Source organism: Pinus tabuliformis, chromosome 8, assembly GCF_031772625.1.
Source record: "Pinus tabuliformis cultivar Carrire ecotype Pingquan chromosome 8, CPIR1, whole genome shotgun sequence".
Taxonomy (NCBI): domain Eukaryota; kingdom Viridiplantae; phylum Streptophyta; class Pinopsida; order Pinales; family Pinaceae; genus Pinus; species Pinus tabuliformis.
The window spans coordinates 633,986,747-634,007,757 of NC_142294.1; positions in this window are offsets into that span (position 1 = coordinate 633,986,747).

Below are 21,011 nucleotides of genomic sequence, written 5' to 3' on the forward strand. Positions count from 1 at the left end.
TTAAATTATTTAAACCTGTCAAAGACTTTAGATTTATTCCCAATATTCCTTGATAATTAATTTAAAAATGATACATAGTACATAGACCTACCAAGTGATGGAACCAAAACAGTTCCAAACACATCACTATGCAGAAGCTCTAATATTCCTTTCGTCCTCTTAGCCCAGAGGGGAAACTCACACAATTCTTCTTCCCATATACACAATTTTCACATAAATAAAAATCTAGATAGCACTTAGACACACCTTTTGCCATACCATTACCATGAAGTATTCAAAGGCCCTTCTATCCAATATGTCGAAGCCTTTGATGCCATAGCATGGTCTTTTCTCGAGAGACCACTACATTTTCTGCTCTAGTTTTAGGAACCACATAACTGTTGCACCCATAAATAACAATGCTACCCTAAAGCTTGTATAGAGTTCCATTCTAAACTCCTCACATCAATATCAATTGTCCTTGAACCATCTTGCACATATCTTTATCAAACACTGTTTTTACACTTGCATCATCCAACTTGCTTACAAAAATTAGATTTCTGGCCAATGCAGGAATATGCAAAACAACCAGAAGTGTTCTAACCCTTCCACCTTGCAACTTCAACTTGAATTTTCATGACCAAGGATTCTATACTTCCTATCATCCCTTAAGAAGACATCACCACCATCATATTTCTCATACTCGCAAAACCACTCTCTATGGGGAGTTAGGTGAAAGGATGCACCTGAGTCAATCAACCATGCCTCATGATCTACATGTGTACTTTAAGAAGAAGCAAAGTACACATACCCACCTTCATCTGAGGTGGTTTTTTCCTCTGTAGAAGGAGCATCATCAGATCCCTTTCCTTTCTCAGGAGCTTTAGATTTACAGTCCTTTTTTAATTGCCCTTCCTTTCCACATTTCCAGTACACCTTTACAGGTTTTCCTAGAGATTTAGATGTCCCTCTATAGTTAGATCTCCCACTCGAGGAATTATTTGGTTTTTTTTCTAGGGCCGTCCTCACACAAACAAGGCATCACCATTCTGGCCCTCCATATTTTTCTGTCTCATCTCCTCCAATAAACAACGATGAGATTATTTCGTGAAACTGCAAGGCAGTTTCATTGCTACCTATTGCAACAACTAGACTATCCCACTAATTTGGTAGAGAACACAACAAACTGATGCACTTATCTTCATCTAAAATTTTAATATCAATAGATAATAATTGGCTTACCACAGTATTAAAGGTGTTTAGATGCTCTATGACTGATTCTCCATCTTTCATCCTCAGGTTATACAATGTTTTTCGTATGAACATTTTATTCACCAAAGACTTAGATTGGTACAAAGTCCTTAACTTGTCCCACAAAACCGTCGCCGAAGCTTGCCTTGATACATTCAACAATACTAGATCTGAGACACACAATCTTATTGTGCTCTTTTCCTTTCGATCCATCTATTCCAAGTCTTCAGCTAGCATTTTTTTTTGTTTTAGTACCTGGATCTACCGCGATCCACTAATGTTTATCCACTAAGAGATCCTTTATCTTGAGTTTCCACAACTCAAAACTCTGACCATTAAATTTCTTGATCTTTCTGTTTCCACTGCCCGCCATCTTCTTTCACCACAAGAATTGATCCCGTAGATCTCCCACTGAACAAGGTCTACACACAGGCCTAAGGAAAACCACTCAGCATCAAAGGCATCCCCTTGAAGCTGAAGCAACTATGATACAATCTAGCTTTTAACCCCATACAAAAATTACTTGCATACGAATTCTAAAAATAGAAAATAAACAATGGCGAGATCATAAAACATAAAACAGATATACACAGAGATTTTTCCCTGGATCCAAGAACTGGGACTACAGGTGTTGATTTTTTGATTAATTTACTTTAAATGTTAAAGTACATATATAGACATTTCGAAGCATCCATAAACTATAATCCATTAACCCTAGATGAGAACATAACCATAGTTCCCATGACCAGATCTAGAAATTACCACGGACAAAAAACCATCATGCCCAAAACCATGTGTGAAATCAATGCACAAAACCATAGGTAGGTCTGTGCACCTAATATAGGGTCCAAAAAAAATTCCAGAGGCATTGTCCCAGGCCCCATGCAAGGGGTCTGTCGTCCCCTTGCATACCCCCCGACAAGGGGGGCAGCTGCCCCCTTGCTAAACCCAGCGCAATGTCCAGGGGGGCTACTGCCCCCCCATGACCCCTCCATACATGGGGTATTCGTGGAAATAATATAACACAAACCCAGAAAAAGAGGACTAGGGCGAGGTAGATAATCACAGCGACTGACTATTTTACAAGATGGACCGAAGCACAACCAGTGTGGAACTACAACGTAGAGACTGTTGCAAAGTTTATTTTTGAATATATAGTGTCTAGATTTGGATGTCCAAATATTTTGATGAGTGACCAAGGTTCCCACTTCCTGAATGAAACTAATGAAGAATTGACTGAGGAATTCCAAGATTATCATCAAAAGAGTACCCCTTATCACCTTTGGGCCAATTGAACAATAGAAACATTTAATAAGATTTTGGAGAATGAAGTAACTAAGATATGTAGTGTGAACAGAGATGAATAAGACCATAGAATCACAACAACATTATGGGCTTATAGGAACACATGTAAAAAATCAACAGCTCAGACACCATTCAGGTTAGTTTATGGGAAAGAAGCGATGATGCCCACGGAGTACATCGTGGCCATCTTGAGGACCACAACTTTTACAAATATGGCAAACCCTGATATAATGAAGGAAAGAATATGGCAGTTGATCTCTTTGAAAGAAGATAAATTTATAGCATGATTCCGTCAAGAGGTACAAAAATCAAGAGAAAAGGCTTGGCAGGATAGAAATATTAAGCAGAAGAAGTTCTAGGTAGGACACCTTGTTCTCCTCTATGACAGTAATTTTATGAAATTTCCAGGAAAATTCAAGATGCATTGGTTGGGCCCCTACATTATCAAGCATATTACTAATGGAGGCGCAGTTCAATTACCAAAGTTAAATGGAGCATTGATCCAAGGAAGAGTAAATGGCAGTAATTTGAAGCTATACAGGGACAAACTTGTCTCTACAACCTCACTATAAGAAAGAAAGGTGAAGAGTCTTAGTGCCACCTACAATTGCAAGTGGGCACTGGGCTATAAACTACGCTACAGAGAACTTTGACGTAAGGAGTTACTACACTACAATCTAGATTATGTCAAAGTACATAGGAGCTGTGACATAATATGGATGTTCGCTACACTATGGGATGCATCAAATTTTTTCGGAAAAATAATACCGTTAAAAGGGAAATTTAACATTAAAATACGTGGCAAATTAAATTTATGATGACATGTTGCCAAGGTATAAGGATAGATATGCAGTTAATGAACATAATGAGAGCACAATCTGAACAAAATATAAGCTAATGATGGGGTTAGTGTTAGGATATTCCGACACATAGGAAATAGTTAAGTACAACTTGGTTTAGTATAGAGTTAGGTATAGAGTTAGGTAAAGTGTGTTTCTTTACCTTGTACATTTTGTAACTTACAATCTGACGGTCACGATATGTAGTGATCCAACGGTTCATTCTCTCCTCGGTATTACCGACACTTGATCCGTGGCTTGACACCTGATTGGTCCATGATTTCTATTTAAAGCGCATGGAGGGTCATTTGTAGGGTAATCCGTGCATGAGAGAAACATATGTAAATTTTCATTCTTTTATTAATAAATTCCCTGAAGTGGCCGCGTTGGCTCAGGCCGTGGACTATTTCCCTCTTTGAGGGTTTTAACCACGTCAAAAATACTGGTGTATTGATCTGCGATCTAGTTGTGAGCGATGTCCTTTGGTGTTCTGTCTGAGGAACTTACCCTGTAAATTCCTACATGGTATCAGAGCTATTTGAGGGCCGCTTCCATTGGTGATCCAAATCTGAAGCCGATAGAACTGCATCCGACTTCCGTTTCCTAGATCTGTTGTTTCTGACTGCTTTCGGGCCGAGAGGACTGCTCTGTTGTGTTGGGAGCATCTGTTCCAGTGAGGAACCCCTTTCGTTTCATACGAAAAGGTTTCCGATAGCCCTAGCTGCGCCATTTTTAAGATCTGGAGGTATACAGTGTTTATTTGCAGTTTACAGTTATTTTCTCTTTGTTTATTTCGGTTTCGGTTTATTTAGATTTTTTTATTACCGGATCTATACCTTTCATTTCTGCGTATGCTCTTTGCCCTGTGACTCTGTGCGATCTGGGCAAATCAGAAACAGATTTTTCTCATGCGTAGGCTCTTTTCCCTGCGCCTTACGGTGATCTCGGAAAATCAGAAACATTGAGGAAAATATTTAGTTTCCGGCTAAAGCTAACTTTGAGCCGCAAGGTTCATTTTTGAAAATATTTAGCTTTTCGGCTAAAGCTAACTTCGAGCCGTAAGGTTCATTTTCTTTGCATGTCCGTGTTGGGTTTTGTTTTTTTTGTTTTGTAGGGGAAAAGAGCTTTCTCAAAGCAAGCACGCAACCCAAAGCCCCCCCTCTCTCTCTCTCTCTCAAATTTTTTGTATAGCTCAATTGGTTCAAAGCTATTTTAAGAGAGTAGAGGTCTTGGGTTCAAGTCTCCATTTTGTGGGGGTGGACTTTTTCATTTCCGCACATTCCTGCACTTCGTCGGCAACTTCAACAACGTTTTTTCAAAAAGCCATAACTTCTTCATCCGGAAGCCGTTTTCAGAGCCGTTTTTTTTAAACCAGCCTAATTTTTCGAGATCTATCCATTGGAACACTTAGTTTCAACATATTTAGCTTCAGTTTCCATTGAAATGGAAAGTCAATACCAAGTTACCCTTGACAGCACCAACTACTTCCAATGGTTGTCCTACATTGAGGATTTACTTAGAAGTAAAGGTCTCTACAGAATAGCCTCAGGCCAAGAAAAGAAACCGAAGGATGAAGATAAGGCTTCTAAATGGGAAAATAGGCAAGATCAAGCACGTGGATTGATAGGGATGTCTATTTCTCCAGATCTTAGATTCCATATTGCAGAACTTGATACTCCTGATGAAGCAATGAAACAAATCAATAAAGTTTTTGGGATTAAAAATGAACTTAGAGCCCATCAACTTGAAAATGAGTTGCTTACATTGGACCCTAATAATTTTTCTTGTATTGAATATTTCTTGTCCAAGTTCAAGACCCTTAGATATCTCTTGGAAGGTGTTAAAGTTAAGAAAGAAGATAGTAACCTTATCTATTCCATTCTTACTAAGTTGGGACCAGCCTACTCTGTGTTTGTTTCCACCTTCCATTCTACAAGAGAAGCCTTCATTTCTCAAGGAACAGACTACAAGTCCCCTTCCTTTTGACTCTTTTTGTGATTCTTTAATAAGAGAACAAGAAAAACTCTTACACCTTGGTCTTCTTAATCTTGGAAACTCCTCCAAGAAAGCGTTAGCCGCCCAGTAGCAACCAGATTCAAAGAATCCTAAGAAGTCATATCCTAAAAAGAATGGTCCTAAACCAAACAAGGGTCCTAAGAAATTTCAGCCCAAAAATGAAAAATCATTTCAACAAAATGATAAGACAAATAAAAACAAAGGGAAGAAGACTGATAGACATTGCAATTTTTGTAATCGAGATGGCCACTTAGAATCAAAATGCTTTAAGAAGATGGAAGCCTTGGAAGCAGCAATAAAGAAGCATAACATCCATTTGGGGCAATCTTCAACTTCAACTTCATCTTCAGGAATGGCACTTTCTGCATGTGGTTGTCAAGCATCTCGGTCTGGCTATGCATTAAATGTATCTTCTTCTTCTCATTCTCATGAGTGGCTCATTGATTCTGGAGCTTCTTATCACATGGCCAAAAACAAAGCCATGTTTTCTTCTTTAAATGATTGTAACACCAAAAATATATATGTTGGTGATGATAGATCTTGTAGGGACTGGAACTGTTCATCTAGACAATGGTCAGTTTAATGATGTATTATGTGTTCCAACCTTATCCTGCAACCTTCTATCTGTATATCAGATAACTCATTCAGGTGAAGGTAAAATCGTTGAATTTTCACCTCATGATGTTGTAATCAAGGACTTAAGAGATCCTAAACAGATTTTGGCTGCTGGCATTGTTGATGATTCTACAAGGTTGTATAAGTTTCACAACTTTGGGTCATCAAATCTTCCCTCAATATTTGTTGCTCATAACGATGAAGTGAGCAAACTTTGGCATGAGCGATTTGGTCACTTAAACTATCGCTCCCTTCAGCACCTATGTAAAGAAAATATGGTGACAGGTCTTCCTATGGTATCTTGCAGAGATGGTGTTTGTTCCGGATGTGTACTCAGAAAACATCATCGGGACAATTTTGAAAAACGTGCCTCTTGGCACGCCTCAGCCCCTCTACAACTTGTGCATAGTGATTTATGTGGTCCACTTCCAGTTGTGTCATTCTCTGGCTGCAAGTATTTCTTAACTTTCATTGATGATTTCTCCAGACGCACTTGGGTATACTTCTTAAAACTCAAGAGTGAAGTATTTAACACATTTTTGGCCTTCAAGGCCTTTGTTGAAAAACAATCTGGACATCAAATTCTTAAGCTAAGATCTGATAATGGCGGAGAATATGTTAAAAACACATTCATCAACTTTTGCACTGAGAATGGAATTCAAATGCAACATACTGTTCCATATACTCCACAACAAAATGGTGTAGCTGAAAGGAAGAATCGCACCTTAAAGGAAATGGCTAATTTTATGCTACAATCTAAAGGACTTGGTCTTAGTTTTTGGGCAGAAGCAATTAACTGTGAAAATTACATAATAAATCGCACTCCTACTAAGGCTTTAAAGAATATCACTCCAGAAGAAGCATGGAGCTCAATTAAACCAGATGTAAGTCACTTTCGTGTTTTTGGAAGTGAAGCGTGAGCCCATATTCCAGATGAAAAGAATAAAGCTTTATAACCTAAGAGTGAAAAATGTACTTTTGTTGGATATTCTGAAGATGTCAAAGGCTATAGACTTATTCCATTTAAGTCCAAAAATGTTATCATTAGAAGAGATGTAAAATTTGATGAAAATATATCGGCTTGCGAGCCTAGTCCGGCGGATGTGCCACCTCTCCCTATCTCTTCTACTTTTGAAAACATTTCTTCTTCAGATGATGAAAGTGAGGATGACAATCCTCCCCCACCATCTCAGGATCCTCCTTCAGCTCCTCATCTTCCAAAATGGGTTCGTGCTACTCGAGATGCAGCAAGTGATCTTGTCGGCGATCCTACAGATCAGCGTCGTACACGTTCTCAGTTCGAGAGAGCCTCTTCTTTACTGGCTCAAGCTCCAGTAAATTATGATCCTGACACCTTTGCAGAAGCTTCAGGCCATCCAGATTGGGAAGCAGCTATGAATGAAGAATATCATTCATTATTGACAAATGATACATGGGATCTTGTTCCTCTACCAAAGGGACGAAAACTTATTAGATGCAAATGGGTTTACAGAACCAAGTATGGACCAGATGGGAAAGTCGATAAACATAAAGCTCGTCTTGTTGCTAAAGGCTTTTCACAGGTTGAAGGCATTGACTACACTAAAACCTTATTCCCTGTTGCCAAAATGAACTCTATCTGCCTTGTTCTTTCCCTTGCTGCCTCATTCAAATGGGAAGTCCATCAGATGGATGTTAAATCTGCCTTCTTGCATGGGGACTTGCATGAAGAAATCTACATGGAACAACCCATTGGCTTCATAAAAACAAACTACAGCCTTGTATTTCGGCTTAAGAAATCCCTTTATGGTCTCAAGCAAGCTCCTTGAGCTTGGTATGCCAAAATGGATAACTTTCTTTTAGAATCTGGCTTTTCTAGGTGTCATTCTAACAATAATGTCTACACCAAGAAAGTGGGCAAGTCTCTTATCATTCTTGTTTTATGTTGATGATCTTATACTTACTGGTAGTGATCCCAACCTTATAAACCATGTGAAGTCCAGCCTTAAAAAGAAATTTGAAATGACAGACTTAGGACACTTACATTATTTTCTCGGTCTTCAAGTCTTGCAATCCACGGAGGATATTTCCCTTTCCCAGTCCAAGTATGCATGTGATATTCTATGCCATTTTCACATTGAAGACTGTAAGCCAGCCCCTTCTCCCTTCCAGTCTGGAGTCAAACTTTCAGTCACTTGTACTTCTCCTGAAGTTGATCCTACCTTATACTGTTAACTTGTAGGAAAACTTCTGTATCTAACCCATACTCGACCTGACCTTTCCTTTGTCGTTGGCCTTGTTGCTCGGTTTATGCAAAACCCACGTGAAGGTCATTGGAAAGCAGCTAAAAGAATACTTCGTTATGTTCGAGGTACAGTTCAGTTCGGGATTCATTACAGTGCCAAAGCATCTCCTCTATTGGCTGGTTTCACTGATTCCGATTGGGCTGGTGACCCTGATGATCGGAAGTCTACTGCCGGTTATGTGTTCACTCTTGGTTCAGGACCTATTACATGGGCTTGCAAGAAACAAGGTGCCATTTCTCTTTCATCAGCAGAAGTAGAGTATTGTGGTGCCGTAGAAGCTAGTAAGGAAACCTTGTGGCTTCGTCAGATCCTATCAGAGTTTGGCTTTTAGCAGCAGCATCCGACTACACTTTGGTGTGATAATCAAAGTTCCATTCAGCTATGCAAAGATCCAGTCCAACATCAGCGCAGCAAACACATTGAACTGCACATGCACTTCATCAGAAAGCTCATTCATGACCATGTTCTTGAAGTGCAATATTGTTCAACAGATGATCAAGTTGCAGACATCTTTACAAAGGCTCTCACAGAGGCGAAGTTCACTAAACTTTGATTTATGGTTGGAGTTCAGGAAGTTGTCACTAAGGGGGGATAGGCTCTAGTGCCTCCTTCCTTCTCCTATTGTGTCATATTTGTAAATCCTTCAATCCTATCCCAAGTTGTTCTTAAGAGGGGATGTTAGGATATTCCGACACATAGGAAATAGTTAAGTACAACTTGGTCTAGTATAGAGTTAGGTAAAGTGTGTTTCTTTACCTTGTACATTTTGTAACTTACAATCCGATGGTCACGATATGTAGTGATCCGACGGTTCATTCTCTCCTCGGTATTACCGACACTTGATCCGTGGCTTGACACCCGATTGGTCCATGATTTCTATTGAAAGCGCATGCAGGGTCATTTGTAGGGTAATCCATGCATGAGAGAAACATATGTAAATTTTCATTCTTTTATTAATAAATTGCCTGAAGTGGCCGTGTTGGCTCAGGTCGTGGACTGTTTCCCTCTTTGAGGGTTTTAACCACGTCAAAAATACTGGTGTATTGATCTGCGATCTAGTTGTGAGCGGTGTCCTTTGGTGTTCTATCTGAGGAACTTACCCTGTAAATTCCTATAGTTAGAAACTCAAAATTGTTATAAAAATATGCCTCCCGCCTAGAGTGAACACTTTGTTGAATTGAGAATTCGAGTCTTGACCGTGCGAAGAAGTTGCAAAATTTTTAGCTTTTGTATGTCGTCTGGATGTTTTTTGGTAAGAAATTGTGTGTAATTTTCATGAGAAAGGCTTATCTAGAATCATGGAAACGATGGTATGCCCAAAGCATGAGCTGAGATGCCCACAGTAGCATCACCCGCAGTAGCATAAACCGCATGATAATCACAAAAACGATGGAGATATCCATGGAAGAAACTAACCAAGGAAGATAGGACAAAGAAGAAACAAGATAGGAAGCCTGTCAAACCTCAACAACAACCCAAGCAAGTCAGAGACATTGAGGAAGAAGAGGAGCATGTAGAGTAGATGGAAATAGAGGGAATAACATTTCCATTTCCTCTACCACCATACATTCCACCAAGAAACCCCAATGCTAAACTACTGAAAGAATCAAAGGATGCAAAGTTTGGCACCTTCACCCCTGTATTGCTAGAGGAGGTACCATTTACTGGGGAATTACATGGGAAAAATACCACAGCTTAAGTTCATAGATTATGACTTCAACGATAGGAAGAAATACCCACAATTCACACCAGACCTCTATTTCAAATAAGTAAACTAACGAGAAAGCAGAGTTTTATGAAACCAGCTCACAAAAAGATAGAAAAGATAGATCAATGCCTTATAATTCAGCCTCTTCGAGGGGTCAATTTCCTTTACATTACACAAATGAAAAATTCTTGGATGATACAAATGACAAGACCTCCTTTCTATATAGGAGTGTAAGGAGTCATAATATAATCAAAGCCGACATAACAATAATAATGTAAGGGCACAATAATAACAATAGTATGCTTCTTTGGGGCACAATAATAACAATATGGGGACTACATGGGTACAACAATATAATAAGGGGGTTTTACTAATAAAAATAAGGGGTTACACTAGTAGTATAGGGACCTAACATGACCCTCTCCTTCAAAAAGTGTTGTCCTCAATTCTTGAGTAGTTCTTGATGCTTCTGTATAAAATTCTCATCCTTCCATGTGGAATATTCAATAGGTAAGTTCTTCCACTTGATGAGATACTTTGAAATTGATCGATTTCGTAGTTGTCGACTTCTCGGTTGTGTGAATGCTTTAGGTTCCCATATGATTTTTACTTCCTTATCAAGTTCTAGCAATATTGTTGGAACTGGGATCTTCTGCAACTTTTCAACGAGTGGCCACACTTCTTCACCCTTCTTCCATTCATCCCTTCCTTCATTTATCCAATCTGGATGGATAACAGAAATAGCACAAAAAAATGCTTCCACATCCTCATCCTCTCTTGAGAGTGCATCTGAAGAAAAAAAAAATTGCTTCCCTTTTCTATAGATGATGTCAAAGTCATAACCCAACATATTTGTGACCCATTTTTTTTGTTCTTCTAAAGATAATAATTGTTCTAAAAAGTATTTAAGACTATCATGATCCATTTTTACCTTGAAGTGTCTTCCCATTCGGTAAGGTCGCCATTTATAAAGTGCATGTAGTATTGTCAACATTTCCTTCTCATAAATAGCTTGCTTGTGATGTAGCAGTAAAAATACCCAATCACCTACATCAAACATTTTTCACTATGATGTTGATCTACCTGTTGTTTCATTCGATTTTGCACCAAAGTGGCGTTATCCTTTAAAAGTTGGAGAACTTGTTGTTGATGCTTGATGTGATCTTTCACTACTTGAACCTTTTTCTTCTTGATGTGTCCTTCTATCTTGAGAGTTTGAGGAGTGGTAATTTCTTCCAATGCTTTAGAAGATATGGTTGGATTCATTTCTTGATTCTCGATGTGATCTTTCACTTCTTGAACATTTTGCTTCTTGAGATGTCCTTCTATCTTGATAGTTTGAGGAGTGGTAATTCCAGCCAATGCATTACAATATATGGTTGAATTAATTTCTTATTTCTTAATGTGATATTTCATTTCTTGAACCTTTTTCTTCTTGATATGTCCTTCTATCTTGAGAGTTTGTGGAGTGGTAATTCTTTCCAATGCTTTACAAGATATGTTTGGATTCATTTCTTCTTTCTCTAGGGTTGGGTCCTGGCGTATATCATTTTCTTTTGATGTTTCTTGATCCTTTTCTTCCTCCTCTTCACACTCTATGTAAAATAATTTCTTCTCAGCACACTTATGACCTTTAGTGCATTTGTTATCACAATTGTAACAAATCCCTTTTCTCTTTTTTCTTCCAATTATTGTGGTGTAACCCTTGTAGGTTGTGGAAGGCTAGGAGAAACAACACTTCCATACTTATAGTTGTGAGGGGTAGAATTCCTTGTTTCCATAATTTTTCTTTTCACTTTGTATCAAAGCCCTTTTTCTCTTTTTTCTTCCAATTGTTGTGGTGTTTCTCTAAAGAAGGTGTTGTTCTTTGTATTCTCATAATGTGCTATAATTTCCTCTGTGAAAATTGACCACCTAACAAATTGTTTACGAGAACAAATACCTTTATACCATACAAATTGATCTTGTTCTAAATATGAAGATGAAATACACACCTTTTGTAATAGTGGTACACCATGTAGATCAAAATATTTCTCCATCTGTAGTATCCAATTTACCGGATCCTTGCCATCAAACTTCCTCATCTCACTTTTTCTTGATTTTAGGAGCTCGATCTTGAAGTGAGTGTAGCTTTGTACTTTCAGATCTTTAAGTTCTAAAATTGTGGTTTGCAGTAGCCCTTTGCATCCTCTTTCCAATGCCACCAGTTTGATAGAATTTAGATTCTCCAAGAAAGAGTTATGCACAATCTCCCAAGATGACCTGATTATATGCATTTTCAGAAGAGCAAACTTGTATCAAGTGCCAAGTGTCACTGTTTTGACCTTAGGATCTAAAAAATATACACAAGAAACTACAGTCCGTCCTCTTTCTATAACTTCTTACAAAATTTCAATCTGATGCTCAAAAAGAAAGTTATTACTATTTTCCCCAAGTCACAAGTTTGGAATGTAATTCGGGAGTCTGCAAAAAGGCCAACTTCCTCAAATCATATCTTTGCACATATAGCATGGAAAACTCTGAAATTCAGACCCAAGGTTAAGAATGATTTCAAACCAAATGGGTGTTTTTCTTAGAATTTGAAACGTCATGGAAAAAATTAGAGCGAAAATTCCATGATGACCTGTTTGGAGCAGCAAAACCCTAGAATCCAAAGCTCTAATACCAAATGTTATGAAAGAAACTCACAAAAATATAGAAAAGATAGATCAAAACCTTATAATGCAGCCTCTTCAAGGGGGAACCTCCTTTACATTACACAAATGAACATTTCCTGGATGATACAAATGACAAGACCTCCTTTCTATATATAGGAGTCTAAGGGGTCATAATATAATTAGAGCTGACATAACAATAATAATGTAAGGGAACAATAGTGGGCTTCTATGGGGCACAATAATAACAATATGGGGACTACATGGGTACAACAATATAATAAGGGGGTTTTACTAATAACAATAAGGGGTTACACTAGTATTATAGGGACCTAACACAGAGTGACAAGGTTAAAGCAACAATAATGGCCAAACAAACTTGCACAGTCAGAATCAATGAACATGCTGAATGTGCCGCACTTCTGTAGAACTCTGGGAAGCACAACTTGCATGTGATAGTTGCTTGTGCTGATTCACAATGGATTCCTATGGATGGGAAATAAGGTCACTTTAGATCCAATGTCGATATGGAGAATCACCAGACTACCATATCAAGAGCGGAACCCCACAGAAGAATTCATTGGAACATATTAGGGATACGCCATAGCTAAGAGCAGGAAGAAAAAATTCATCTTGACAAAAGGAAAGAGGGGATAAGGCAGTTTGATTCATGACAAACATATTAGCTGGGAAGATTGTTATAGACATTTTTGTGCCTTACAGCTCTAAGCATGAAATGTCCATAAACCAAGGGATCCTAAGTCCCTAAAAGTGTTGTTCCGACCCCTATGGTGAGCCCCAGTATTGTAGCAATAATGCTACAACTCCTGGAACGCCCTTCTTTAATTTTATCAACCCGGTAGTTCGTAACAAACTTGGAAGCGACGGTGCTGTATGCACAAGTACTAGCTCTTGCCGCAACTGTCACTTGGTCAGCTGGCACAAGTCTGCTAGGGGCTCAAGCCAACTTCTATGAGCTCTTAGAAGAAGCTTTTTAACTGATGGATGAAAGCTAACTCAAAGGAAGCTAATCTACTTGCGGAAAGAAACTGAAAGCCAAAAAGAAATACAAACCCTAGCAAACCCTAATTCTACCAGCTAGTCCTACTGATGCAAAGGAGAGCATGCAAACTACTGAAAGAGATGCCATTACTTCTAAGAAGGTAAAATGCATGTGTCTAAGTTATTACTATCTGAAGAAAACATCTTTTTGTATTTTTTATTAAGTTGTTGGAATTATCATGCATGCGCTTCTAACTAGCTTTTCACTGTGCAGAGGTGGATCAAGGAGGAGAAATGCTTGGAAGTGGCTGGGAAGGTTCGGAGAGGGCCTAAGGGATTCCTGACATTCTTTCCGAGAGTTTCACAAAGTCTGGATGCCATGCAACCGTGTTTATGAACTTCTACAGGAAGTCTGCAGGGGTTTCTACAGGAAGTTTAGAAGTTCTACAGGATGTCTCGTAATGGGATTTTGGAGCATGGATGGAGGGAAGAAGATGGAGGGACGAGTATGGAGGTGAAATAGGGGTGTGAAGAGGTCTAGGACTTGGTGGATGAGGCTAAGGAGCGATTGGATTTGTTCAAGGATGGATGAAACGATGTTGCACAAGAAGATGAGAATCATGGCAAAGTAAGTGGATGAGGCAAATGTAAGGTAAGGTTTATAAGTGAAGGATGAAGCAGGTAGGTTGGATGGAGTAGGGGCAGGTAAGGAAGGATAACAGGTACTCTGCAAGTGGTTTTTCAAACTGAACAAACAAAGACATGCAAGAAAACAAAGATCTAGTTATAAAACCTATAACCTAGTTACTTCACTCTAATCTGACCTAACAGCAAAAGGAAATGAACAGAAGTTTATTCGGAATGAAACCATGTGAAACAGCTATGAAACTAAGTGATCATAAACCTAAGCATGCATCCAAACTGATATCAAGTTCTACGAATGAGATTCAAACACTAATGATTGCATGGTGAAGCAAAGAAAGTGTTTTTGTTTGGGACAGCATGGTTACTTCAACTCCAGCCCCTGATCCAATAAGGAAGAGGTGAAACCAAAAGCGTTTGCTGACCCTTTTTTGGAGATTTTTCCTGTTATTATCCTACCAATATATTCTAAACATAAACAGCTACTTTAACCATCAAAATAAATCTAAATAACGAAGCAAGATCTAAATCTAAATAGCAGATTTTATTTTAAGAACGCATCAAACACATAAAAATAAACGAAGGAGGTATTGGGCACTTGAGATGGGCCCAACCCCAAGAGCTACAGCCTCCCAAGAGAGATTTAGAGTTGGTGCAAAGCTGGATTCATCTTTTATTGATCAAGAAATGAAGAGTTACATCAAAACTGTCCACAAGAAGGACTTGAAAATGAGCTGAAAGCAAAGCTAATCTATTGCATAAAAATCGAACTACAAACTAGCTAACTATTGGCTACAAAATGACTAACCACTAGCTACTATCTACTGGCTAACTGGCTAACATCCACTGGCTAACTAAAATGAAGCCCTAAGCCTTCTTATTTATACAATTTGAGGACCCAACAGTCCTCCTAAAATTTAGGGACTCGGCTGCCCAAGACTTGTAGTTAACAGCAGTCCTACTTGACTTGCTTGGCTGCCCTTGTGTTGATTGATTCAGTGGCCCTTGAACTCCGAGCTGATGGTGGAGAATTCGAGGTAAGGGCCCATAAATGAAGGGGACACCTTCCTACAAATCCTCTCCCAAGTCTTCCCACGAATTTGGCTGCCAAGTGCTCATTAAGACCTTCAATTTTGTCTCCAAATTGACCAAAAAGGCTACACAAAGCACCCATTAGACTTGTTGGCATAACGACTAACCAAATCCACTCTATTAGCATAAATATAATAAAAAACATGCAATAAACTAATGAGAATGGTGGATTAAGTCAAATTAGGAGGTTGAATGAGCCCAAATAATTGCCCATTTTTGGGGCTCATCACCCTAAAGGAAAAGGGTCAACAAATTACAGCTTCTCCTAGAAGTTCTCCACCAGAAACTGCTCAGAATCAGTCAAATCAGGATCATTTCAGCTGCTCCACTAGCCAGCTGCGTTGCATAGCACCCAAATACACTAGCTAGGTGCGTTGCAATGCACCTAAATGCACTACCAGGGTGCGTTGAGCGGGAAATGACAAATGGTAGTGTCATTCCACGAGGTGGAAAGACAATGGAAGCTTCCAGAATCTTCTCCAATGACACTTGCCTCACTGAGTTCGACCAAGGATGAGTAAGAGGCTCTCAGTCTCCAAGTGGAAGCAAGAACTGATAGAGAGAAGCCACTAGTCAAATCATAAGCTGACTCATCCTCCTTGCATACATCTATATATGGATCCCTCATCCCAGAGATCCAGAGGCTGGAATTTTGTACATTGCAGAGAATTGCTGTTGGTTTTGAGATAGATATCATAGTATTGGGTGATTTATGCTTTGTTGGAGGTGAAGAGGGGCTTCTTTACTGGGAGGTTGATGCTGGATCAGGAATCATCGGTTGTAACTCCTCCTGGATCTTCTTGTTATATCAATAAAACTATTTGAGTTTCTCCTAGATGCTTGTGTATCATTGATGTTTGTTACATTTGTATGTTTAGCTTAAATATGATCCTAAGCTATTTATGAATATAAATCCATGTCTTTGTGTAGTTTTCTTCTTCTATGATCTTACAAGAACTTGGTGAAGCTGGGCAAGTAAGGGAGCAGGTAGCTGGAAGCTGTTAAAGAGGAGAGAGATTGGATCAAAGGACTAGCGCAAGGCACAGGTTGGTTCATCCTATTCCTCTTCGTTTATAGTTCATAAAGAAGAATACGAAAGTATTTTTCTCTGTTTGTTTCTAAGGTCACTGTCACACCTTAGTGGGATAGGGTCGTTCTGAATAGACACTTTTCCCGTTAACAAAATGGCGACTCCACTGGGGACGATTGTCTAGTTAGTTTGTTTGTGTTTCTCTTGTTGTTTGTTTCATAAACTCAGAAGTAGTAATCAAACTGCATTTGCCATTAACAAATGCAAAGTAGACATCTGCTACTTCAATCCATTCACTGGATATGTTCATGATTTGAACAGCTGATTCACAAATGATCTGATTGCCCTTTGTGATAGCTCTTACACCTCCTTTAAATCTACCCTCTGATTATGCATTACTGATTGCTTTTACTCGGCCAAAAACCATAGATTAAACTGCAAACCGTGACGTATTCTGGCGTCATAAAGCCTGGTAACTGTTGTCCTCACTGATGGTTGGATGATTCCTCCACTTTGAGACGATAAGTGCCAGTACGGACTTGTGCTCCCATGTACCGTCGAGTATATATTGGGAGAACCCTATAGGCTTAAAACCTTTTATCCATAGGAAGCCGTGTCGGCCGCCCTACTGATCGCAATGCACCGAACAAAACATTCAGGAAGATTGACTATCGTACCGTAAAAAGTATTCTGCAGTTTTGTGATTGGTTTGGTACTCCCTCTACCTAGATCTCCATAGCAGTCCCTTTCATTCCTTTTCAGACTCCTTAACGGAAAAGGTCCATCTGAGCACTTGTCACTTCAGGCTCATTAAAAATCGAAGGAGACTAGAGTCATCTTTTGTTTTTTCTCGACTCTTAAAAACTGAAAAAACAAGTTGTGTCAAAAGCTTCTAAAATTCATTTAATTCAGAAACATACCTTCCCTTTTATTTTACTTGATCTAGTAATCCGCAATCATGGAAGAAATTCAATTGAAACCCCGTCGTTCACGGAGGCTTACGAGTCAACCGTCTTTGTCTCCGGAATCGAAACCAGTACGGACAAAGCGAACTCGTTTAACTGGTTCCAAATCTCCTATTAAAGTTAGAACAAGTGTTCCAACGACATCAGAGACTCCGGTTACTCCAAACATTTCTGGAATCCCTGCCTCTACAGAAGAAGTTCAACAGCCACAGAGGGACAGTGATACTGATCCTAGTCTGAGAGTAAACACTTGCGTTACCAAACTAGTTCCATCTACAACCGGTTCGGAGAGTCTTGCTCTTCAAACATCTGTCGTTGTCGATTCCACACCTTCTTCGGCACCAGAAATATTTTACGGACCTGACGGTCTTCCCCTTCCACCTGGTCTGATTGCAATTGAAGAAATTGTAGAAGATCCTCAAACAAGTACTCCAACGCACTTTGGAGTCAGGATCACTCTATATCCTTCTTCATCAGAAGTTAGTCTACCACCAGCGGAAGCTCCTGTAGAATCGCTAGGTAATCTTTTGGATAGACTACAAATGTCTGAACAACCGTCAACATCTAGGACTGTGTCATCTGACACAGCAACAGCAGAACTCCCTACTGTCACTCCGACAATGTTCGTCGGCATACCATCTGTCCCGACTAGCTCTCAACCGCTAGAAGGAGCCCACTCAGGGGCTATTTCGACAGTCTGGTCCGTTCCTGTTTGTTCATCTGGAATAATATCCAGAAACTCTTATGTTGAGTCTCAACAAATTGATCCGTTTGGAGGTCAATTTGGGAAGTCCGTCCCCAAGGGCAAACAATTCCCTTGAGTTCTGGATTACCACCATATGGGGGGGAGTATGCCCTTTCATTATCCCCTCTGGGAGGATATCCATACGGGAGTTCACAAAAATATTCAGGTTATACTGGAATTACCTCAAGTGGTTGGGTACCTATACTACCTCAACAACCAAGAGTTGTGTATTCGATGCAACAATATGTACCTATGTCGAATATCCCGACTACACCAGCTATTGTGACGGTGTCACAAGTTCAAACGCTGCCTGTTGTATGCCAACCTCAGATTTCTCAGGTTGTAATGCAATAGCCCCTTGACCCTGCGACTCAACCACAATCGCCGACTGGTGGGGCGACACAGGTCCAGACGGGTACAATTACCCCTCACCTTGGTCCAACGGTTAGTATAGTGCAACAGCACATGGCTTCACAACCATGGCTGGTGCAATACCAACAACCGCAATTCCAACAAGTATACCAAGGTTCTGAGCAGCAAATCTTTGCGAACAGTGGACAGTCGTACATTCAAAACCGTCAAAATCAACCATTTTACAATGGTCATGTCCATCAACCTTATCAGTCATACCAGCATCAAATGCATTATGCTGGCATACAAAGACCAACTGCTCAGGAAATCCCATCTTACCCTGGGTATGCTTCACCTAATCTGAATCAGCAGTTACCATTCATGGCAACTTTAGAGTTACCTGATTTAAACCGATTAACAAACGATCCAATTGCTTACGCCACTTGGTGGCCAGCGATTCCGCATAAACTTCCGTCAGATATTCCTAAATTTAATGGAAATCCGGGTGAAGACCCGTCGGATCATGTGATGACATTTCATTTGTGGTGTTCATCAAACACCCTAAACGATGATTCGATTAGGCTTCGCCTTTTCCAGAGGACGTTAACTGGTCCAGCAGCAAAATGGTATATTGAATTACCTAGAGCTTCGTTTGACAACTTCAGTACCCTAGCCACAACCTTTTTAACCCATTTTCAATTACCGATAAGGTACGAAACGGGAACGGAACTTCTTACCAATTTCAAACAAACAACGGACACTCACATATCTGATCATATACATGAGTGGCGACGTCGTCGTAGAATGGTGAAAACGTATGTTCCCGATCAGCTTTTAGCTGAATGGTTTATTAAGTCATTATTGCCTTCCATCACGGAAGATGTGGCAAAGGGGGGAGTCGTAACAGAAGAGCAAGTTATCGCTCGTGCGCAATATTTGGACTTGATTTACACTCAGTCTGGCACGCTCTACGATAAAATACCTGACGCCCCTAGACCGGAATTCTCAGTTCCTCCTCCTCCTAAATCAAACAATGACTCTCATGCCGGCAATGGCGTGATTGGCGCAACAGACACGAAATCGACAAAGGCTACATCTAAAAAGGCCCGTAAGATTTCTAGTCAAAATGCAAATGAGGAACTTCTTACCTCGGAAGTAAATGCCATGTCGACCGACAAGGGCAAACAACTGAAGCAACCAGGGGGCAAGAAGAAAAAGAAAGGGAGAAAAAAGAAGCACGATAAAGCTTCTGCAAACCCTTCTGGGCAAAGGAAACCCCCTGCGGGGTGTCATATATGCGATGAGGATCATCGGACGAGAGATTGTCCACATAAAGTTGAAGTTAAAGAACTCTTTAAGAGTTCAAAAACCTCAGCAGTATTGACTGATCCGTTTCCAAACCCAGGAACCAAACTGGTTGCTAATCAAAATGCTTCCCGATCCCAAGTGCTTATGTTGTCTATCTCAAAGCAACAAAATGATTCTTTGACAAGGAATAAAGATTACAGGAATCCACAACCGTCGAATAACAAGGCTAATGAATAACCTAGTAGTTCGACAACAACTTTGACCGAATTTGTGCCACCCATCATTCCTGAACCAATGATAAAGTTGCCAAAGGGAGTAGTACACAAATCGACATTTAATCCTCGTGCAAAAATAACACAGAATTATAATATAATAGAGGACCTGGCCCAATCGCCGTCCGCTATATCGACACTTGAATTACCGCAAAATTTCCTCTCCCAAGAGCAAGCTTTATTATCAGCAATAGGTGGGATTGACCCAATGGATTCCAATCTTGTGGCCTTTGATCATAAAGGATATGACCCTCAGTTACCGACTCAACTAGCTTTCCTTATTCAAGTGAAAGCCCTCAACAAAACTGTTCATCGAACAATTATTGATGAGGGGGCATCCACATGCATTATGTCAATGAGTTGCTGGAAAAATTTAGGGTCACCACCCTTGTCACGATCGTCGACAATGTTAAAAGCATTTGATGAATGATCATACACTCCATATGGGATTTTAAGAAACTTGCAGGTTGAACTGGGGGGTAAAACAATAGAAATTGATGTTGAAGTAATCGACAGAAACCTCGATTACAACATCCTACTGGGAAGACCCTGGATATATGCCATGGCCGCAGTTGTGTCGACCTACTTCAAGAAGATTGCATTTCCCTTCCAAGGAGGAATTACAATCGTCGACCAACAAACATTTCTCCCCAACAGTTCACAAGTTACGGAAAGCATTCCAATGATCCATCAAAACAATCACGAGCAGTGTTACTGCAGGGTTCAAGCTCGTTAAAAAATAAACCCAGCATGAGCAGTGTTACCTCAGGGTTCAAGCTCGTTAAAAAATAAACCCGCCTCGAGCAGTTTTAGCACATAGTTCAAGCTCGTTAAAAAATAAACATAAGACATGAGCAAATGTTTCCACCCGCGTTTAAGCTCGTTAAAAAATGAACTATTCCCTGGTAAATAACCACCGTGAATGTATCATTTCAGCCATTAAAGCCTTGGT